Raw genomic sequence first — 24,245 nt, forward strand, 5'->3', positions numbered from 1 at the left:
CACTACCCAGGCTTCTGCTCCTCTGTTTTCCCATTCCTCCCAAAACAGAGCCAGCCTGGCTCCCACTGGGTGCATGAAGAACCGAGCTTTCATTTGGAAGGTTTGTTAACCTTGGCCGAGGCCTTAGACTGAGGTCGCAAATTCGACTTCGGCCGAAAGAAGCGCTTGGGTTTTCTCCCTCGAAAAGGCGCTTGGGCCAGAGGAGAAAACCGAAGGAACAGTCTCCACAGGAGCTTTAGGTCTCTTAGTAGACTGTGCCAGTAATACCGAAGTAGATTTCTTATCTAGCGCAGACGAAATTGACAACACTACATCGTCTGGAAAGAGGTTATCTTTCACAAAAGGAGCAAACAAGAGAGCAGACTTTGTTGGGACGTAACCCTTTTAGAAGCAAAGGAGCACCAAAGTTGCCTTTTCTTAAGGGTACCAAAGGCGATGAGCGAAGCTAACTCATCACATCCATCCCTCATGGATTTGTCCGCACAGGACAGAACACCAATCCAATCCTCCGCTAACTCCTGAGAAAGAGAAGGACAGTCTTCGATCTTGGCCGCTAAAGCGCCAATAGTCCAATCAAGGAAGCTAAAGACTTCCAAAAAGTTTAAATTGATTCTTTACAACGTGGTCCAACTCAGGCGCTGTAAAGAAAACTTTCGCTGCGGCGAAAGCAGATCTTCTAGAGGAGTCGATTAACTGGAGAAGTCTCCCCTGGGAGGAGGCAGAAACTCCCATAGAAGGAGCTTCCCCAGTTACATAAAACCTATACCTCTTACGAAGCAACTTAGAGGGAGGGTAAGCAAAAAGAGCCTTCCCTAAGTCTCTTTATAGACATCCATTTCTCCGTCTCTTTCAACGAATGTCCTAACCGCTTTAGATAGAACAAGTTTTTGGGAGGAGAGGGTCTGAAGTTTTCCTCCTCATCAAAAAAGTCGAAGTTGGGGAGCGCGGAGCCGCTTTCTCAAAATAATCTGGATAAGATACCAGAAGAAATCTAAGGAGACGTGAATAACACGAGAGGTGATGTGAATCCTCCTCCTCTACTTCTTCTTCATTCTCCGATACCGCCGAAGAAGTAGACGGAACTACAACCTGATCTGAAGGTTTCGAACCACCCTTGGACTCATTCATCCAGTTGGTTAACATCTCTAACTGCTTGCGCAAAGGCGCCAGAGACGAATCAAAAACAGTTAACGTAGGCTTGGAAGAGCCTAAATGTTCAGCAGGAGGCGGAAAAACTACTTGCGCCTCGCTTGGAGCCGCCGAAATTCGAGGCGAAACAGGCGCATCAGGCGTAACAGATGAAAAAGCGCCTAAAGAAACACCCTTAGAACTGCTAGCTACAGCGCTAAAACCACAATCTCTACTAGTAGATGGAGCCGAAAAAGGCACAGATTGAGGCGACGAACGAGCCGCTAACGGCCGAGGTGCAACCCTACTCTCAGGCTCCTTATACCGCTTGACTGGAGGAGGCGAAGAATCGGCGCCTGAACGCCTCTTTAAGGGACGCGAAACGGGCGAATCTCGCCAAGAGCGCCGTGCGACCGGAGACGAATCGCTTGAATCATTTGAAAGGCGTCTGACCGCAACACCTTTCCAACGCTTAACCGAGCCCTGTTGAGGCGCACAGGCTCAACAAGAGAGGCGCCTGTCTGTGGGCAAATCCCGATCGACTCCCTTGAACTTCCGGTATGTCTTCTCCCCGGTGCGGGGGAGCTGGACAGTGACCTTTGTCTAGGAGACGTGTCAGGACAGACAGACGCACCCTCAACTACACTCTTACCTGAAGCCGCTTTCTCCAAAAACGTCTTAACTGAATTACCAAGTTGCAAAACCGTATTCGCTAGTACCGAAAAATTTCTGATCTAACCTCGATTCCAGACTGGCAATGGTGTCGGAAGAAACTACACGGGAAGCCGGAGAAGTGGGATTAGTAGGAGGAATAGGAGGTGTAGTTAAAGGAGACATAACAATTTGAGGAGAAACAGAAGGAACAGATGCATCGCAAGACGAAGCAGAGCTAAGTCTACTTTCCTAAGCGCTGCTTTTCTAATTCTGTCTTTAGCTAATTTCTCCGAGTATGAACTAAAAAACTTCCATTGAGAATCAGTCCAATCACTACACTCGTTACATGTTCGATCTGCTGAACAAACCTGTCCCTACACTTACATTTAGTGTGAGAATCATACTCTAATTTGGATAATCTAGTTTTACATCCTGAGATGCAAAACCTAACTCCCGACGGACTAGAATCCGACATGGCAACGCCAAATAAAAATAAAAAGCAAAATAACAACCAACGCCAAAAAAGAGTTACTTCCACCAATTCCGAAGATCAAATTCCACAAGAAAAAAATCGAAGCCAAAGTCCATCCAACCGCACCGACCACCGATGTTCACCGGACGCCGGCAGGAAAAGAATTGGATTCACCTGGGCAGTTGTACCTGGTTCTCCCGCGAGTGGAGGGAGATGACATCATCACCACCAGTGTTGGCGACGCCGACGCGCTAAATTTGAATTTAGTATCCTGCCGCTCGTGGAAATCACGGCTCTATAATTGTTCGGTAAGACACTACAATAAAAACAAACATTATGAGGGAATTCCAAATTTATTAAATACTGCATCCCCATGCCGAATTGATAATTTTCATCATAAAATCAATCTTTTGGATACTTACCTACTGTTAAAGTTAGCTTATATCTTCATGCCCTTAGGTGTGATCAGCATACCAAAGAAAAATTATTGCTTGGTTAACCTGCTAGGGCTGTCTGTAATCACCTGTTTCCCACCAGGCGGCACTCGAATTTTTACATTCTTGTCAGAATTCAGAATTCTTCATGGCCACCCACTAAGATGTATTAGGCTGGGTGGGTTTCCACTTTTAACAGTAGGGAAGGGGAAGTATCCAAATAATTAATTTTACCATGAAAATTATCATTACGTATTTGGAATTTATCTTACCTACTGTTAAAGTTAGCTGACTATTGAAAGAATGAGGGTGGTGGGTTAGTGTGGCCAGAGAAACAATGTTCTGCCAAGCAAACTAAAAGCTTTTCAAAGATGGGGGAAAAACTTCTCAACACTCCTGCCTGTTGTGTGATCCTTACTGGCATGTACAGTTGCCAGACACTGGAGCAACAACAGGGCGTAAGGCCCCCATAGCAAAACTTGTCAGAGGATCCTTACAAGGAAAAAAGGACTCTATCTCATAGAGTACTTGTGACTCCTGTGCCCAAGTTGAAAGCCCATAACCAACGGTCCAAAATTAAAGACAACGGCTGCCTTCATATATGAAAATGTACTCCTATACACCAATGTGTAACTTCAAGCTCCCAAAATTCAATACTTGTGGGATTTCCTAACGACTAATGATAAGATAGAAAGCAAGGTTACCATCATATTAAGGGCTTTACACCTCATGCTAAATTTCAAAAAAATTGCTAATAAAAATGATATTGTTAGAATACAATAAAGTTTTGTACATACTTACCCGGCAGATATATACTTAGCTTATGTCTCTGACGTCAGACAGAAATTCGAATTTCGCGGCACACGCTGCAGGTAGGTCAGGTGATCTACCCCCCTGCCGCTGGGTGGCAGGAATAGGAACCATTCCCGTTCTAGAACCAGATTTTCTCTTCCACCTGTCTCCTGAGGGGAGGCTGGGTGGGCCATTCATCGTATATATCTGCCGGGTAAGTATGTACAAAACTTTATTGTATTCTAACAATATCATTTTTGTACATGCAACTTCCCCGGCAGATATATACTTAGCTGATTGACACCCTTGGTGGTGGGTAAGAGACAACTATTTACTGAATAGACAGGTAAACAACATACGTTGTAGGTAATAAAATAAATAAAACCTTGGTTCCTACTTGTTCAGGCGGAAGATTCCATGGCTAATGCCTAGGAATCTGCTTCGCCTCAAGAGCCTCAGCGAGGATGTGACCTATGGCTAAGAGTTCTTGTGGGTCTGTCGATGGGGTCTTATCCATTTACTCGACAGAGCCTCTTACATGACAATATGCCTATGCCTAGTGGCATAATTAAGGAGCACAACACCGATCCCGATCACCTGATCCTAACACGAGGGTTAGTGCTTAAGTTGAAAAGAGTTATCCCCAAACTCCTTTCAAACAACCCAAAGAAAAAACACGACGTTAAATAAAATTTAACTCACTAGTTAAGGATCAGTATCGGCTCCCTATCCCAGCAATGTATCCGCAGACACGTGTCAACCAAGAGAGAAGGATCTCTCGTAGGTTATCTTGACATCCTTCGGATATGGGAAGTCAACACAGAGTTGCATCTCCCGTATGTGACAGCTAATATGTCCTTATGACATATTGTTAAGGAAAGAACAAGAATTCGGAAAAGCTCGCACTTCATGCGCTTTTAATTCTCAGCTGTTTGAAGGAATCATCAATGCACTTGTCAAGTGCTTAGGAGATCACATTGTCTCAAAGAAGGCCAGGGCATTCTTTGATATAGATCTCTTCTGGGTGAATCCTGGAGCCTGGCTAGCGCTTCGTGCCTGGCAGGCGCCTAGCGCCTGTCTAGCGCCTCGCGCCTGGCTGGAGCCTTGCGCCTGAATGGCGCCTAGAGCCTGGCTGGAGCCTCGCGCCTGGCTGGCGCCTCGCGCCTGGCTGGCGCCTCGCGCCTGGCTGGCGCCTGATTGGCTCCTCCCTCCTGGCTGGAGCCTTGCGTCTGGCTGGCGCCTTGCGCCTGGAGCTTGGCAGAAGACTTCATGATTACTGTCTATGAGTCTGCATGCCTCAAGAGTTTCAGCGAGGTAGGGACCTATGGACTGACAAACCCCTTCTGGATCATGTCAATCGGGGCTAGCCCGCTTACACGACAGAGCCTTCTCGGATCGTGCCAATGGGGCTGACCCACTTACATGGCAGAGCCTTAACCTGTTCATATCAATGGGGACTAGCCCTCTTACATGACAGAGCTTTAGGTTTCTCTTTACTGGAAGGAGCCTTGCGCCTGGATGGATCCTCAATCCTGACTGGAGCCTAGCCTTGAAGGAGCCTGGCACCTGGATGGCGCCTGGCTAGCTCCTAGAGCCTGGCTGGCGCCTCGCGCCTGGATGGATCCTCAATCCTGACTGGAGCCTAGCCTTGAAGGAGCCTGGCACCTGGATGGCGCCTGGCTGGCTTCTAGAGCCTGGCTAGCTCCTAGAGCCTGGCTGGCGCCTCGCGCCTGGCTTGGCTCCTCCACACTTGCTGGAGCTTCGAGCTTGGAAGAGTCTCTAGGCTGTCTGGCGATGTCCACATCGGACACTCTTATATCTGTCTGATTTGTTCGCCTCTGGCGCATTTGCGCCAGGTTGGAGGCCCGCTCCTTCTCAGTATCCGACCATGACAGAGTTCCTTGGAACTGTCCGCCTCTGGCGTTTTTCGCCTGTATTGGCATTTGGCGCCTGGCTGGCGCTACATTGTCCAAGAGTCCTGAACAACCACATAGTCTATCAGAAGACTGGAGAAGGGTGGAAGAAATTCTTCCCCTTTGAGCTTTTGGCCCCTGGCAAGGGGAGGTGATTGTAGTCAGCTACATCCAGTAGACGACAGGATATCTAACAATACGAGAGAGAAGAGTCTTCCTCCGAGGAGGATCCTTCGTGAATACTTCCTTTGCTAACGAGATCCTCTTCTTACATGGTTGATGCGGTTCTTCGTTGCAGAATCTTCCCTATTCCATTGCCCGGCCCGAAGGAAGGGAAGGAGTCTGGAAGTCGAAGGAGACTCCGAGCTGAAATTGGGCGGAACCCTGATTTCTAGCTTTTATTGTATCCTTCTGAATACCTTCTGGGAAGCATTTCGAGCCCTCATCGCACCCCGAAGACTCTGTAGGCAAACGTTTAAACCATCTCTTCTTCTGTAGATGAAAATGTAAGTACCCTGCCTGGGCAACGAAACTTCTATCTGAAAGCGTTGCGTCAGGAATAGAGGGTTTTATTTCTTTTGCCAGACATACTATGCTGGCAAGAACCCATTGCCGAGTCTCCATTGAATCTGATGCGAGATTCCAATGCACAAAAAATTCACTTGTCTTCTTGGTCGTTTAGGGCTAAGAGAAACAAAGAATTCCTTCATAAACTTTCTCAAAGAAGTTTGATGAGGAGCAGTTCCTTTCCATTTTGCGGGAACACGGAATCTGCGGCCACAAAAGATCCCATTCGAAGTACATGATATCCTACTCTTGTCGTATTGCGGTATCGTATAAGATCCCGAAGATCTTAATCCTCTGTTATCTCTAATTCCCCTTGTAGAGACAGAGTATAGCCTTTTACTGCATTCTTTGACAGCAGATATATACCTAGGTGATTCTTCCCTCTGAAAGTGAAGAAAGAACCTCGCTATGTGGTTCACAGAGGTATCGGAAGAGGACCGTTTCCTCATTCCATCTAGTACGATATGCAGCAATTCTATGTCTTAGCCATGACTATTGTCATTTACCTTGAAAAATCCTCTCATTCATGTCTACTTCTGGTCAGTCTGCACGCGGACAGACTCAGAGTGGAGAGGTTTTTCAGGTCTATTTATAATAGATTCTGATAGAATATCCAGATACTCTTGGAAAAGCCTTATGAAACATGCTGTGAGAAGAACGTGACTTCTGTGAATCCAACCTCTCTAAGGCCAAAATGAGGTATTCATCCTCTCTTCCTTTGACGCCCATTTATCTTAATATCTTTTAAGAATTTAACTAGGGGAAAAAAGACTAAAGTTTATTCCCCTTCTTTAAATTAAAGATGTCGTATATTGCTACCTCTCTTGGTTCGAGGAAAAGGAAGCAGTCTATAGGAAGCCTGTTCGTCTTCTACCCTGCGAAGAGATCTATGAAGAAGACTTTCCGCAGGTTCTCAAAACTCTTTTCAATAAATGTTAGACATACGTTAACAGTTATTATCTTCGATCGATAAGGTTCTCACGGACATGCAAACTCTTGCATCGAACCTCTTAAGGATCGTTACGTTCCGTGTCTGTTCCCAAATAGGTTCTCTTTTGTTAACGCGAACATGGGCGGAAAAAGAGATTCTCGATGCTCTTTGCGATATGAGAGAGTCGTGGAATTGGCCTAGTGATTAAAATAAATAATTTCATCATTCCTTGTAAGCGACCCCTTTCCGATTAAATGGGTAACGAAATCAGGAACGAATCTTGCCGTTACCGAGCCTTCGAGAGGCTACTGGTTTGTTTGCTTGTTTGTATGGTGTTTTTACGTGACTTCCGAACCACGTCGAGAGTGAACTTCTATCACCAGAAATCCACATCTCTCACTCCTCAATGGAATGGCCGAGAATCGAACCCGCGACCACCGAGGTGAGAAGCAAACACCAAACCAACCACTACTGGACTCAGGTTAATAACTCGCTAAAACGAGAAAATATCTTGGATGGGGCTTCTGGCGCATTGCGCCAGGCTGGCGCTTCTGGCGCAATTTGCGCCAGGTGGGGCTTCGGCGCAATTTGCCCAGGCTGGCGCTTCTGACGCTTTGCGCCAGGCTGGCGCTTCCTTCTAGTTCTTTTTAAGGTTATGTGCAGAACATCTGTGCCTTTATGGTACCCGACATCCTTCACGTGTTAATTCCGTTCTTAGTTGGAAAAAACTTTTATATACGTAGTATAGTCCATTTAAGGAAACAACTTCTGCCACTAAGAGAATGTTTCCCATTCGACTCACCCATCTTCTCTTGAGCAATATCCGATTCTAAAAAGGTTGTGTGCGTTTCTCGAAAGGATGAGAGAATTATATTATATCGTGCTCTGCCGTATTAGAATCCTTTATAAGGTAAACAGCATTAATCTAGGAAACCTTTGTAAGGATACTAGAAATTCTGTAGTTAACCTCGGTATGTGCATAAGACTTGACCATACCGTAGTCTTAAAGTGAATTCTCTTCTACTACATTCATCTTCTCACTAAGCATGTATATTAGAGTACATGCTTAGTGAGAAGATGAATGTAGTAGAAGAGAATTCACTTTAAGACTACGGTATGGTCAAGTCTTATGCACATACCGAGGTTAACTACAGAATTCCTAGTATCCTTACAAAGGTTTCCTAGATTAATGCTGTTTACCTTATAAAGGATTCTAACGCAGCGGAAACTCTATATTATATGATGCTCTCATGCTTACAAAAGCATGGCTTATTAGAGAGCCATGCTTTTGTAAGCATGAGAGCATCATATAATATAGAGTTCCGCTGCGTTAGAATCCTTTAATAATGTTACCTACGGTAAACAGCATTGAAATGTTGTAATATCTTTCCTATTGAAAGCTTCTTAGCAAAAGGCAGACAATATTTTATTTATGTTTGCTTAACTATCCCCTCAATCCGAGGCTAAAACCGTGATTGTAGGGAGAGACACGGCTAGTTATTCCATCCCGCAGGAAGAGGGAGGGGGACCATGTAAACGCCCACTCATTGACCGGACACCTAACATGTTACTGCGTGAGGTCTCTAAGGCGCGATTAGTAGCAGTCTCCGTTAGCGTAGGCCTACTCTTCCAGATGTCGGCCAGCCTTACTCCATTAAATAAAGGAATCTTATAAAATTATTATCGAACTTCAGGAAGTTCTTATTAATGCATATTTAAGCGAAACAAGACTTTGATAAATCTAGAAGCTAAGTAGGTGTTGTCTTAACAATCCTTTAAGCGTAGTCCTTCCTAGGAAATTCCTGGAAGGATACTGGAAATTGAGTTGCTCAGCAAAGAAGTAACTACGGTATGTGCTTATGATTTGCCGTATCGTATTCTCATACAGCAGATACTCTACTACCTTCTTTCCCTGCCGAGGCAGATAGAGAAAGGAAAAATTTTTACTGTCTTCGTTCTTTTCGTTAATAGAATGATAGAAAGAGTATATATATCTCCTTAAGGAAGGAAGTTAATCCATGAACTCTTTAAATCTTCGTGATTTCCTCATAAATCGCGGAAAAGAGAGAATTCCTGTTCATCTGTAGGGTTTACAGAAGGAAGTACGTAGATATTTCCTAGCCGCCATCATACCCAAACGTCGATGAGATTCTTATAAGAAAAACTCCCAAAGCTCTTGCCTCTTCATAACGAGGGAAGAGCATGAATGAAGGAGAGAGTCCGCATTGAGAGGAACTGCCAAACACAGGAGTCTTCTGAATAATGAAAAAATGGCTTCTCTTAGTATCAGAATCCTTCTGACAAAAGCGACGGCCGCCTGTGCGACATCTTGCACCTTTGCCAGGGGAAAGTTGCTCAAGTTGAAAACTCAAAGAGGAGCCTCGCGACTGACCTCTCTCTCATAAGAAGATTTGGAATATTCTGGCGCCTGGCTCCTTGCGCCTGGATAGTTCCGCACACTAGAAAGGAGACTCGCTCCTGGAACGTTCCGCTTGCGTGGAAGGTCCCGTGCGCCGATAGTTCCGAGCGCCTACTAGACCCCTTTTAGAAAGAGCCTCTTGCCCGGAAACGTTCAATGGAAGGATTGTTCTGATTGCCACTCGCTAAAACGAGAAAATATCTTGGATGGGGCTTCTGGCGCATTGCGCCAGGCTGGCGCTTCTGGCGCAATTTGCGCCAGGCTGGTGCTTCTGGCGCAATTTGCGCCAGGCTGGCGCTTCTGACGCTTTGCGCCAGGCTGGCGCTTCCTTCTAGTTCTTTTAAGGTTATGTGCCAGAACATCTGTGCCTTTATGGTACCCGACATCCTTCACGTGTTAATTCCGTTCTTAGTAGGAAAAAACTTTTATATACGTAGTATAGTCCATTTAAGGAAACAACTTCTGCCACTAAGAGAATGTTTCCCATTCGACTCACCCATCTTCTCTTGAGCAATATCCGATTCTAAAAAGGTTGTGTGCGTTTCTCGAAAGGATGAGAGAATTATATTATATCGTGCTCTGCCGTATTAGAATCCTTTATAAGGTAAACAGCATTAATCTAGGAAACCTTTGTAAGGATACTAGGAATTCTGTAGTTAACCTCGGTATGTGCATAAGACTTGACCATACCGTAGTCTTAAAGTGAATTCTCTTCTACTACATTCATCTTCTCACTAAGCATGTATATTAGAGTACATGCTTAGTGAGAAGATGAATGTAGTAGAAGAGAATTCACTTTAAGACTACGGTATGGTCAAGTCTTATGCACATACCGAGGTTAACTACAGAATTCCTAGTATCCTTACAAAGGTTTCCTAGATTAATGCTGTTTACCTTATAAAGGATTCTAATACGGCAGAGCACGATATAATATAATCCTCTCATCCTTTCGAGAAACGCACACAACCTTTTTAGAATCGGATATTGCTCAAGAGAAGATGGGTGAGTCGAATGGGAAACATTCTCTTAGTGGCAGAAGTTGTTTCCTTAAATGGACTATACTACGTATATAAAAGTTTTTTCCTACTAAGAACGGAATTAACACGTGAAGGATGTCGGGTACCATAAAGGCACAGATGTTCTGGCACATAACCTTAAAAGAACTAGAAGGAAGCGCCAGCCTGGCGCAAAGCGTCAGAAGCGCCAGCCTGGCGCAAATTGCGCCAGAAGCACCAGCCTGGCGCAAATTGCGCCAGAAGCGCCAGCCTGGCGCAATGCGCCAGAAGCCCCATCCAAGATATTTTCTCGTTTTAGCGAGTGGCAATCAGAACAATCCTTCCATTGAACGTTTCCGGGCAAGAGGCTCTTTCTAAAAGGGGTCTAGTAGGCGCTCGGAACTATCGGCGCACGGGACCTTCCACGCAAGCGGAACGTTCCAGGAGCGAGTCTCCTTTCTAGTGTGCGGAACTATCCAGGCGCAAGGAGCCAGGCGCCAGAATATTCCAAATCTTCTTATGAGAGAGAGGTCAGTCGCGAGGCTCCTCTTTGAGTTTTCAACTTGAGCAACTTTCCCCTGGCAAAGGTGCAAGATGTCGCACAGGCGGCCGTCGCTTTTGTCAGAAGGATTCTGATACTAAGAGAAGCCATTTTTTCATTATTCAGAAGACTCCTGTGTTTGGCAGTTCCTCTCAATGCGGACTCTCTCCTTCATTCATGCTCTTCCCTCGTTATGAAGAGGCAAGAGCTTTGGGAGTTTTTCTTATAAGAATCTCATCGACGTTTGGGTATGATGGCGGCTAGGAAATATCTACGTACTTCCTTCTGTAAACCCTACAGATGAACAGGAATTCTCTCTTTTCCGCGATTTATGAGGAAATCACGAAGATTTAAAGAGTTCATGGATTAACTTCCTTCCTTAAGGAGATATATATACTCTTTCTATCATTCTATTAACGAAAAGAACGAAGACAGTAAAAATTTTTCCTTTCTCTATCTGCCTCGGCAGGGAAAGAAGGTAGTAGAGTATCTGCTGTATGAGAATACGATACGGCAAATCATAAGCACATACCGTAGTTACTTCTTTGCTGAGCAACTCAATTTCCAGTATCCTTCCAGGAATTTCCTAGGAAGGACTACGCTTAAAGGGATTGTTAAGACAACACCTACTTAGCTTCTAGATTTATCGAAGTCTTGTTTCGCTTAAATATGCATTAATAAGAACTTCCTGAAGTTCGATAATAATTTTATAAGATTCCTTTATTTAATGGAGTAGCTGGCAACTCTGGAAGAGTAAGGCCAGACGGCTAACGGAGACTGCTATCGCGCCTTAGAGACCAACGCAGTAACATGTAGGTGTCGGTCATGAGTGGGCGGTTACATGTCTCTCTCCTGCGGGATGGAATAACTAGCCGTGTCTCTCCCCTACAATCACGGTTTTAGCCTCGGATTGAGGGGATAGTTAAGCAAACATAAATAAAATATTGTCTGCCTTTTGCTAAGAAGCTTTCAATAGGAAAGATATTACAACATTTCAATGCTGTTTACCGTAGGTAACATTATTAAAGGATTCTAACGCAGCGGAACTCTATATTATATGATGCTCTCATGCTTACAAAAGCATGGCTCTCTAATAAGCCATGCTTTTGTAAGCATGAGAGCATCATATAATATAGAGTTCCGCTGCGTTAGAATCCTTTAATAATGTTACCTACGGTAAACAGCATTGAAATGTTGTAATATCTTTCCTATTGAAAGCTTCTTAGCAAAAGGCAGACAATATTTTATTTATGTTTGCTTAACTATCCCCTCAATCCGAGGCTAAAACCGTGATTGTAGGGGAGAGACACGGCTAGTTATTCCATCCCGCAGGAGAGAGACATGTAACCGCCCACTCATGACCGACACCTACATGTTACTGCGTTGGTCTCTAAGGCGCGATAGCAGTCTCCGTTAGCCGTCTGGCCTTACTCTTCCAGAGTTGCCAGCTACTCCATTAAATAAAGGAATCTTATAAAATTATTATCGAACTTCAGGAAGTTCTTATTAATGCATATTTAAGCGAAACAAGACTTCGATAAATCTAGAAGCTAAGTAGGTGTTGTCTTAACAATCCCTTTAAGCGTAGTCCTTCCTAGGAAATTCCTGGAAGGATACTGGAAATTGAGTTGCTCAGCAAAGAAGTAACTACGGTATGTGCTTATGATTTGCCGTATCGTATTCTCATACAGCAGATACTCTACTACCTTCTTTCCCTGCCGAGGCAGATAGAGAAAGGAAAAATTTTTACTGTCTTCGTTCTTTTCGTTAATAGAATGATAGAAAGAGTATATATATCTCCTTAAGGAAGGAAGTTAATCCATGAACTCTTTAAATCTTCGTGATTTCCTCATAAATCGCGGAAAAGAGAGAATTCCTGTTCATCTGTAGGGTTTACAGAAGGAAGTACGTAGATATTTCCTAGCCGCCATCATACCCAAACGTCGATGAGATTCTTATAAGAAAAACTCCCAAAGCTCTTGCCTCTTCATAACGAGGGAAGAGCATGAATGAAGGAGAGAGTCCGCATTGAGAGGAACTGCCAAACACAGGAGTCTTCTGAATAATGAAAAAATGGCTTCTCTTAGTATCAGAATCCTTCTGACAAAAGCGACGGCCGCCTGTGCGACATCTTGCACCTTTGCCAGGGGAAAGTTGCTCAAGTTGAAAACTCAAAGAGGAGCCTCGCGACTGACCTCTCTCTCATAAGAAGATTTGGAATATTCTGGCGCCTGGCTCCTTGCGCCTGGATAGTTCCGCACACTAGAAAGGAGACTCGCTCCTGGAACGTTCCGCTTGCGTGGAAGGTCCCGTGCGCCGATAGTTCCGAGCGCCTACTAGACCCCTTTTAGAAAGAGCCTCTTGCCCGGAAACGTTCAATGGAAGGATTGTTCTGATTGCCACTCGCTAAAACGAGAAAATATCTTGGATGGGGCTTCTGGCGCATTGCGCCAGGCTGGCGCTTCTGGCGCAATTTGCGCCAGGCTGGTGCTTCTGGCGCAATTTGCGCCAGGCTGGCGCTTCTGACGCTTTGCGCCAGGCTGGCGCTTCCTTCTAGTTCTTTTAAGGTTATGTGCCAGAACATCTGTGCCTTTATGGTACCCGACATCCTTCACGTGTTAATTCCGTTCTTAGTAGGAAAAAACTTTTATATACGTAGTATAGTCCATTTAAGGAAACAACTTCTGCCACTAAGAGAATGTTTCCCATTCGACTCACCCATCTTCTCTTGAGCAATATCCGATTCTAAAAAGGTTGTGTGCGTTTCTCGAAAGGATGAGAGAATTATATTATATCGTGCTCTGCCGTATTAGAATCCTTTATAAGGTAAACAGCATTAATCTAGGAAACCTTTGTAAGGATACTAGGAATTCTGTAGTTAACCTCGGTATGTGCATAAGACTTGACCATACCGTAGTCTTAAAGTGAATTCTCTTCTACTACATTCATCTTCTCACTAAGCATGTACTCTAATATACATGCTTAGTGAGAAGATGAATGTAGTAGAAGAGAATTCACTTTAAGACTACGGTATGGTCAAGTCTTATGCACATACCGAGGTTAACTACAGAATTCCTAGTATCCTTACAAAGGTTTCCTAGATTAATGCTGTTTACCTTATAAAGGATTCTAATACGGCAGAGCACGATATAATATAATTCTCTCATCCTTTCGAGAAACGCACACAACCTTTTTAGAATCGGATATTGCTCAAGAGAAGATGGGTGAGTCGAATGGGAAACATTCTCTTAGTGGCAGAAGTTGTTTCCTTAAATGGACTATACTACGTATATAAAAGTTTTTTCCTACTAAGAACGGAATTAACACGTGAAGGATGTCGGGTACCATAAAGGCACAGATGTTCTGGCACATAACCTTAAAAGAACTAGAAGGAAGCGCCAGCCTGGCGCAAAGCGTCAGAAGCGCCAGCCTGGCGCAAATTGCGCCAGAAGCACCAGCCTGGCGCAAATTGCGCCAGAAGCGCCAGCCTGGCGCAATGCGCCAGAAGCCCCATCCAAGATATTTTCTCGTTTTAGCGAGTGGCAATCAGAACAATCCTTCCATTGAACGTTTCCGGGCAAGAGGCTCTTTCTAAAAGGGGTCTAGTAGGCGCTCGGAACTATCGGCGCACGGGACCTTCCACGCAAGCGGAACGTTCCAGGAGCGAGTCTCCTTTCTAGTGTGCGGAACTATCCAGGCGCAAGGAGCCAGGCGCCAGAATATTCCAAATCTTCTTATGAGAGAGAGGTCAGTCGCGAGGCTCCTCTTTGAGTTTTCAACTTGAGCAACTTTCCCCTGGCAAAGGTGCAAGATGTCGCACAGGCGGCCGTCGCTTTTGTCAGAAGGATTCTGATACTAAGAGAAGCCATTTTTTCATTATTCAGAAGACTCCTGTGTTTGGCAGTTCCTCTCAATGCGGACTCTCTCCTTCATTCATGCTCTTCCCTCGTTATGAAGAGGCAAGAGCTTTGGGAGTTTTTCTTATAAGAATCTCATCGACGTTTGGGTATGATGGCGGCTAGGAAATATCTACGTACTTCCTTCTGTAAACCCTACAGATGAACAGGAATTCTCTCTTTTCCGCGATTTATGAGGAAATCACGAAGATTTAAAGAGTTCATGGATTAACTTCCTTCCTTAAGGAGATATATATACTCTTTCTATCATTCTATTAACGAAAAGAACGAAGACAGTAAAAATTTTTCCTTTCTCTATCTGCCTCGGCAGGGAAAGAAGGTAGTAGAGTATCTGCTGTATGAGAATACGATACGGCAAATCATAAGCACATACCGTAGTTACTTCTTTGCTGAGCAACTCAATTTCCAGTATCCTTCCAGGAATTTCCTAGGAAGGACTACGCTTAAAGGGATTGTTAAGACAACACCTACTTAGCTTCTAGATTTATCGAAGTCTTGTTTCGCTTAAATATGCATTAATAAGAACTTCCTGAAGTTCGATAATAATTTTATAAGATTCCTTTATTTAATGGAGTAGCTGGCAACTCTGGAAGAGTAAGGCCAGACGGCTAACGGAGACTGCTATCGCGCCTTAGAGACCAACGCAGTAACATGTAGGTGTCGGTCATGAGTGGGCGGTTACATGTCTCTCTCCTGCGGGATGGAATAACTAGCCGTGTCTCTCCCCTACAATCACGGTTTTAGCCTCGGATTGAGGGGATAGTTAAGCAAACATAAATAAAATATTGTCTGCCTTTTGCTAAGAAGCTTTCAATAGGAAAGATATTACAACATTTCAATGCTGTTTACCGTAGGTAACATTATTAAAGGATTCTAACGCAGCGGAACTCTATATTATATGATGCTCTCATGCTTACAAAAGCATGGCTCTCTAATAAGCCATGCTTTTGTAAGCATGAGAGCATCATATAATATAGAGTTCCGCTGCGTTAGAATCCTTTAATAATGTTACCTACGGTAAACAGCATTGAAATGTTGTAATATCTTTCCTATTGAAAGCTTCTTAGCAAAAGGCAGACAATATTTTATTTATGTTTGCTTAACTATCCCCTCAATCCGAGGCTAAAACCGTGATTGTAGGGGAGAGACACGGCTAGTTATTCCATCCCGCAGGAGAGAGACATGTAACCGCCCACTCATGACCGACACCTACATGTTACTGCGTTGGTCTCTAAGGCGCGATAGCAGTCTCCGTTAGCCGTCTGGCCTTACTCTTCCAGAGTTGCCAGCTACTCCATTAAATAAAGGAATCTTATAAAATTATTATCGAACTTCAGGAAGTTCTTATTAATGCATATTTAAGCGAAACAAGACTTCGATAAATCTAGAAGCTAAGTAGGTGTTGTCTTAACAATCCCTTTAAGCGTAGTCCTTCCTAGGAAATTCCTGGAAGGATACTGGTAATTGAGTTGCTCAGCAAAGAAGTAACTACGGTATGTGCTTATGATTTGCCGTATCGTATTCTCATACAGCAGATACTCTACTACCTTCTTTCCCTGCCGAGGCAGATAGAGAAAGGAAAAATTTTTACTGTCTTCGTTCTTTTCGTTAATAGAATGATAGAAAGAGTATATATATCTCCTTAAGGAAGGAAGTTAATCCAGGAACTCTTTAAATCTTCGTGATTTCCTCATAAATCGCGGAAAAGAGAGAATTCCTGTTCATCTGTAGGGTTTACAGAAGGAAGTACGTAGATATTTCCTAGCCGCCATCATACCCAAACGTCGATGAGATTCTTATAAGAAAAACTCCCAAAGCTCTTGCCTCTTCATAACGAGGGAAGAGCATGAATGAAGGAGAGAGTCCGCATTGAGAGGAACTGCCAAACACAGGAGTCTTCTGAATAATGAAAAAATGGCTTCTCTTAGTATCAGAATCCTTCTGACAAAAGCGACGGCCGCCTGTGCGACATCTTGCACCTTTGCCAGGGGAAAGTTGCTCAAGTTGAAAACTCAAAGAGGAGCCTCGCGACTGACCTCTCTCTCATAAGAAGATTTGGAATATTCTGGCGCCTGGCTCCTTGCGCCTGGATAGTTCCGCACACTAGAAAGGAGACTCGCTCCTGGAACGTTCCGCTTGCGTGGAAGGTCCCGTGCGCCGATAGTTCCGAGCGCCTACTAGACCCCTTTTAGAAAGAGCCTCTTGCCCGGAAAGGTTCAATGGAAGGATTGTTCTGATTGCCACTCGCTAAAACGAGAAATATCTTGGATGGGGCTTCTGACGCATTGCGCCAGGCTGGCGCTTCTGGCGCAATTTGCGCCAGGCTGGTGCTTCTGGCGCAATTTGCGCCAGGCTGGCGCTTCTGACGCTTTGCGCCAGGCTGGCGCTTCCTTCTAGTTCTTTTAAGGTTATGTGCCAGAACATCTGTGCCTTTATGGTACCCGACATCCTTCACGTGTTAATTCCGTTCTTAGTAGGAAAAAACTTTTATATACGTAGTATAGTCCATTTAAGGAAACAACTTCTGCCACTAAGAGAATGTTTCCCATTCGACTCACCCATCTTCTCTTGAGCAATATCCGATTCTAAAAAGGTTGTGTGCGTTTCTCGAAAGGATGAGAGAATTATATTATATCGTGCTCTGCCGTATTAGAATCCTTTATAAGGTAAACAGCATTAATCTAGGAAACCTTTGTAAGGATACGAGGAATTCCTGTAGTTAACCTCGGTATGTGCATAAGACTTGACCATACCGTAGTATCTTAAAGTGAATTCTCTTCTACTACATTCATCTTCTCACTAAGCATGTATATTAGAGTACATGCTTAGTGAGAAGATGAATGTAGTAGAAGAGAATTCACTTTAAGACTACGGTATGGTCAAGTCTTATGCACATACCGAGGTTAACTACAGAATTCCTAGTATCCTTACAAAGGTTTCCTAGATTAATGCTGTTTACCTTATAAAGGATTCTAACGCAGCGGAACTCTATATTATATGATGCTCTCATGCTTACAAAAGCATGGCTTATTAGAGAGCCATGCTTTTGTAAGCATGAGAGCATCATATAATATAGAGTTCCGCTGCGTTAGAATCCTTTAATAATGTTACCTACGGTAAACAGCATTGAAATGTTGTAATATCTTTCCTATTGAAAGCTTCTTAGCAAAAGGCAGACAATATTTTATTTATGTTTGCTTAACTATCCCCTCAATCCGAGGCTAAAACCGTGATTGTAGGGGAGAGACACGGCTAGTTATTCCATCCCGCAGGAGAGACATAAACCCGCCCCTAAAAAAAAAAAAAAAAAACCGCCCACTCATGACCGAACACCTACATGTTACTGCGTTGGTCTCTAAGGCGCGATAGCAGTCTCCGTTAGGCCGTTCTGGCCTTACTCTTCCAGAGTTGCCAGCTACTACTCCATTAAATAAAGGAATCTTATAAAATTATTATCGAACTTCAGGAAGTTCTTATTAATGCATATTTAAGCGAAACAAGACTTCGATAAATCTAGAAGCTAAGTAGGTGTTGTCTTAACAATCCCTTTAAGCGTAGTCCTTCCTAGGAAATTCCTGGAAGGATACTGGAAATTGAGTTGCTCAGCAAAGAAGTAACTACGGTATGTGCTTATGATTTGCCGTATCGTATTCTCATACAGCAGATACTCTACTACCTTCTTTCCCTGCCGAGGCAGATAGAGAAAGGAAAAATTTTTACTGTCTTCGTTCTTTTTTCTGTTAATAGAATGATAGAAAGAGTATATATATCTCCTTAAGGAAGGAAGTTAATCCAGGAACTCTTTAAATCTTCGTGATTTCCTCATAAATCGCGGAAAAGAGAGAATTCCTGTTCATCTGTAGGGTTTACAGAAGGAAGTAGATATTTCCTAGCCGCCATCATACCCAAACGTCGATGAGATTCTTATAAGAAAAACTCCCAAAGCTCTTGCCTCTTCATAACGAGGGAAGAGCATGAATGAAGGAGAGAGTCCGCATTGAGAGGAACTGCCAAACACAGGAGTCTTCTGAATAATGAAAAAATGGCTTCTCTTAGTATCAGAATCCTTCTGACAAAAGCGACGGCCGCCTGTGCGACATCTTGCACCTTTGCCAGGGGAAAGTTGCTCAAGTTGAAAACTCAAAGAGGAGCCTCGCGACTGACCTCTCTCTCATAAGAAGATTTGGAATATTCTGGCGCCTGGCTCCTTGCGCCTGGATAGTTCCGCACACTAGAAAGGAGACTCGCTCCTGGAACGTTCCGCTTGCGTGGAAGGTCCCGTGCGCCGATAGTTCCGAGCGCCTACTAGACCCCTTTTAGAAAGAGCCTCTTGCCCGGAAACGTTCAATGGAAGGATCGTTCTGATTGCCACTGTACTATAAGGCTCCTTGCTCTAGCCGTCTGTTTTTCTGGCGCAATTTGCGCCAGGCTGGCGCTTCGTCTCTTTGAAGGCGCCTTGCGCCAAGAAAAATTCTCTAGAACGCGGCTCGCGCTCAGTTGCTAGAACGCGGCTCGCGTTTGGTTGTAGGAACGCGGCTCGCGCTAGTCTGTTTCTTGAACGTGGCTCGCTGCTGGCTGTTGGAACGTGGCTCACGCTAGCTTGCTGGAACGCGGCTTCCTGGCTGGCTCTTGCTCAGTGTTCTCTTAGTTTTCAGAGAATGCGCTAGATCATCCAAACTCCAAACATATACATTCTTCGTCTTTTCGGATGTAAGATGAAGAGAGACACTTTTTTAAGGATGCCTTTTCAATGGCTATCCTTGGCAGTCTGGGACGCTCTACAGAACCTGCCGAGGGGACGCTGACCGGTGGGGATTCTCTGAAACCTCCTTACGGCTTTCGACATTCCTTCTCCCCTGGGCTTGGGAGCTTGAAAGAGGTCTAGGCCTGAGAGCAAGACAGAGCCGATCAGACGCACCCTCCACTGCAATGGGGAACACTAGTAATCACTTCTTACCTTTTAATAGCTCGCATTTTGAGCCACAATCCTTGTCTTCAAATTGCAATTATGAATTTGAAGTTTCTGCAAAGTAAGAAGGTGATGAGGATGCAACACTACTAGTACTGTTAATACTCTAATTGCTCGTTAGTACGAGTATCCAAAAAACTTTTAAAAGAAACGTATCTAGTTACATGCTTTACTGACTCCCTAAAGTAGGAAGTCAGTATATTTCCTCAATCAATTTCTAACCACTTATTTACACGTTATAATGAATAAATATTAATATTTCCCTTTCTTGCAAACTATGTGAGTGTCTACCGAAAATTTCGGTAGTTACACGTCATATATTCTTCGAAATTTTCGAAGCCAAATTCATTAAAAAGTTAATAAAAGCGTATGCCGAACCAAAGACCCAGTACTTCCCTGCAAAAGACAGCCCAGAAGATCGATGGCGATGAAAAACGAAAATCAAGTCAGGAGGTAGCAACAACATATGTTGACACTACCGCGACAGAGAAAATCTGATTCTAGAACGGGAATGGTTCCTATTCCTGCCACCCAGCGGCAGGGGGATAGATCACCTGACCTACCTGCAGCGTGTGCCGCGAAATTCGAATTTCTGTCGGACGTCAGAGACATAAGCTAAGTATATATCTGCCGGGGAAGTTGCATGTACAAAATGAGTCAACAACCTTCTCGAGTGAAATGTTTTAAAAGAAATAAAGACGTGCTTATGGTACGGAAACCATGAGGATTATTTTCAAAAGGGTAAAAGCTCAGGAACCAATTCAGTGTGCACTAACTTAAGCATTCTTGAACACAAAAGTGTTTGGTTTCCTAACACCCCAGATAAAGGTTTATGCCTGTTCAGGTAAAAACTTAACAGGGCAGAAGAAAATCACTTCTTCCTTGCCTACCAGAGCAGTTAAATTAAGCACTGTCACAAATCTGAGCAGGGCTTTCACTTCTATATCTTTCTTTCTAACCAATAAAAGAAAAGAGAGAAGTTGCCATTATAGAACAAAACCCACATATATGAAAGGGCTTGAAGCTCACTAACACATTTTGCACAGTATGAGCTATAAGAAAGGTGTCTTTAAAGTTATGTGATGCTTTATCAAAAGGCTCAAACTGAGGTTATGTTAAAATTTGGAGAACCATAATAGGAAGATTGAAATTTCCAGCACAAAAGATAAAAAACTTCTTCAAACTTTAAATCATGAGCAATGGAGAACTGAATGCAATGTAAAACAGTATCCTTTGATTGCTGTGACATAAAATGCTTTGCGTACCTGAGATAATAGCAGAAACTTAAATTAGGCTATCTAGTGAACTGGTGCTGGATATCACTTTGGACAACCACCAGGATCAATAAACTGACCACTGTTATTGATACACAAGTCGAACAGTGGAGGGCCTTCTAGACTTAAGGATTACTAAAAATGCCCTTAGCTCCTAACAGACAATGACAATCCCCAAGCGGTCAGATGAGGCATGTGGGGGTTTGATGGAAATCTTCTTAAATAAGACTGCCTGAAAAGGTCTTTCCTGAATGGAAGACAATGCTAAACATCTACCACCAGGAAAGGAAGTTAGGGGAACCATTCCCTTTCGGGCCACCAACAACCTATCAAAATCATCCTTGTGTTCTGCAAAGCTCATAACTTTAGTATTTCCTCAAAACAATAAACAGTTGCAAAGCATAAAGGTCTAGATTTGACCATTCTGAAGGAAGGTATCAACTAACCATGGAGGGCAGTAAACTGAGAGAGTAGTGTTTGGGGCAGTTGTGATCTTATGAACAAAATTGGTGATTGACTCTTCCCAGATGTTCCACAACTTCTGGCAAACCTGAGGAAAAGGAGACCATCTGATAGAAGACTTTGTCCTCTAAGCTGAGTTGTTCTTCAATAAGAGGTTGATTTGTTGGAAAAGACTTTGAACGTATTGTCTCTGACTAAATGTTCTGCTTGTATAAGACCATTCCAAACTGCCAAAGGGTGTAGGTTGTTTACCTTCCAACTCCCTGACAACAAATGTTTCTCAGAATGGACAGTGTCAAGGTTCTTGAGGTCTAAAGGCCAACCCATTACAGTTCTCAAAAGTGGTAGAAAACTGTCTGACAAGGTTCTTGAGGTCTAAAGGTCAATCCATTAAAGTTCTCAAAAGTGGTAGATGTTAGAAAACTGTCTATCTATCTCTACATTGGAAAAACCCAAAAGAGAGAGAGCTAATCTCCATCTCCTGACTGGATCGGAAATGCATAGATTAGTCAATATTGAAGAAAATGCCCAGCTCTTAGGTTAGACATAAAACAATTCTTTACCCTCAAGATCATCAAAAACAAATTGATGAGAACAAACCAGTTGTCCAAAAAATGAGACAACTACTTTGATACCAAGCAGGCAAATCCATCCTGCTAAAAAGTTCAATACACGAGAATACTTTTCTTCAACTGAAGGTGTAACAGGATGTGGAACTGTGTCCTACATATTGACAGAAAATCACAATTTTTGAAAGTAAATTGTATTTTTCGTAACTATACAAACCTAGGTCCTTTACAATAGGAATTACTTAAGGCGAAGCCTGGACGCGGCCGCTGAACTTTCAAACTAGGCAGTGCGGTAGTTATCTACCGTCTGGTTGTTGGTTTTACTTTCAATTTACTTTTGGCCCAGGTAACAGACTGAGGGGTGGCATGAGGTGGGCAGTATGTGTAAAGAACCTAGGTTTGTATAGTTAGGAAAAATACGATTTACTTTCAAAAATTGTGATTTGTTCCTACACAGTATACAAACTATCAGTCCTTTACAATAGGAAGACTCACTAATTGGTGGGAGGAATCTGAGTGAGCTTCTGAACCGACTGGAGTTCAGCCTACCTGGGCTCCTCTCCCGGTCTTTAGAGCAAGGGAGAGGGACCTGCCACTGACTTCTGATTGGAGTTAAGGAACTACGAGATCAGAGACAGTCTTCTGGGCTTTTTCTTAAGGAGCGAAACGTAATTCGCACTTAGGGGAAAGCAAAGACCCATATGCTGGAGACAATAAGGCAAAGATAAAACAATGGGTTTGCCTTATGTCTGGGACCCCATATTTCCCGCCTTACCAGGGAAATGGAGAGGAATATGCTTCTATTGGTAATGAAAGAATAGAAAGGGTACTCCAAGGAGTGTCTTTCCTGCATCCGTGCTTGGTCCAGCATGTAACGGTCTGTGTACTCTCTGCCCGAAGGGAAAGATAGGATGAAAGAAACAAATAAGAGCCAGTCACTCTGCAATCATATCTGATCATACTGTACAAAGAGACTAGATGCTAACCTGTTCTGTTAAAGGAGCTGGGTAAGCTGCACAACTTGCTGAGCAGCCACCACTGGTCCCAAGGAGATGGTGTCCAAGGACTTGTGGGCAACATCCCAAAGGTAATGAAAGGTGAAGGTAGTCTGGCGTGTCCAGACCCCCGCCTTCAAAACCTGTTGAACCGATCTGATAGTGCACTATGAAAATATGAAAACTTGAAAAGAATAACTATTGGCTTGTCATCCATACATTGCAGTGGCAGTGAAGAGCTTAGGGGTATCTATTGATGATAAAATATCAATAAAAAATCATACACTGCATTTATCAGAAAATATTTAAACGAAGATACTCTGAAAACAGAAATTTGTAACCAAATACTTTCGAGGCTTGACTACTGCAACAATTATACACAACAGTCTTCCTAACTACCTACAAAGAAAATTGCAAGGAGTACAAAATAGAGCAGCCAGATCAATAATAGGATTATGTTACTGTAACAGAATACCCCTAGCACTAATTGAGTTACATTGGCTCCCAGTAAAAGCAAGAATACAAAATACTTATTACAGTCTTTAAAGCAGTAAGTTTGCTTAAGTTTCCTTAGACCTGAAATGAATATTGTGATCAGACATGCATGTGAAGCACATAGGCTATTTGAACCTAGAACAAATTGTAAGTCAGGTGAGACTATACAACAAAATACTGCCTGAAGTGAAGATCATACAAGGAAGCAAATTTAAAAAAAGAACTAAAGACTCCTATTCTGCAGGAGCTATGATACTGATGAGAAAACACTAAAAGAAAGTTATAAAATATAAGAAGTAACTTATTTAGAAAACGTACAAGGGCCCGCCAGAGAGGGAATCATCCCTGTGGAGGGCGGTACATATAACCAAACAAATAACATGAAACAAATGAATGAATGTGAAGTAAAACAGTGAGTACAGTAAGTAATTTATGTAAGTCTAATCAGATTGAAACAAGCAGAAAGAGATAGCCTAGTTCAGGTTACCCCAGGTTTGGCTATGTTAAAGGAAGTTTATTCAGTAAATCAATACAAAAATTAGTTGCACGGGCCTGGTGCCCGCCTGTCACCAACCGGGACAAGGTACCGCTTTTTTAGGGCGTCCTGGCCTGGCCAGGTCTGGGTACATCGCCCTAAATTAGGTTTGGTAGGTAAGATCTGGTTAGGTCAAGACCTGGCATTCTAGGAGCCTGTCCCTGTTGACGACAGGCGGAAATA

At 43.4% G+C, this 24,245-nt stretch overlaps 1 protein-coding gene across 1 annotated transcript in view; it reads right to left on the bottom strand.

The window, feature by feature from the left end:
- Window positions 1-24,245, bottom strand: part of LOC135209027 (CDK5 regulatory subunit-associated protein 3-like) — a 214,041-nt gene that overhangs the window by 188,761 nt on the left and 1,035 nt on the right. The window lies entirely within an intron of this gene.

This window comes from Macrobrachium nipponense, chromosome 37 (genome assembly GCF_015104395.2).
Source record: "Macrobrachium nipponense isolate FS-2020 chromosome 37, ASM1510439v2, whole genome shotgun sequence".
Lineage (NCBI taxonomy): Eukaryota > Metazoa > Arthropoda > Malacostraca > Decapoda > Palaemonidae > Macrobrachium > Macrobrachium nipponense.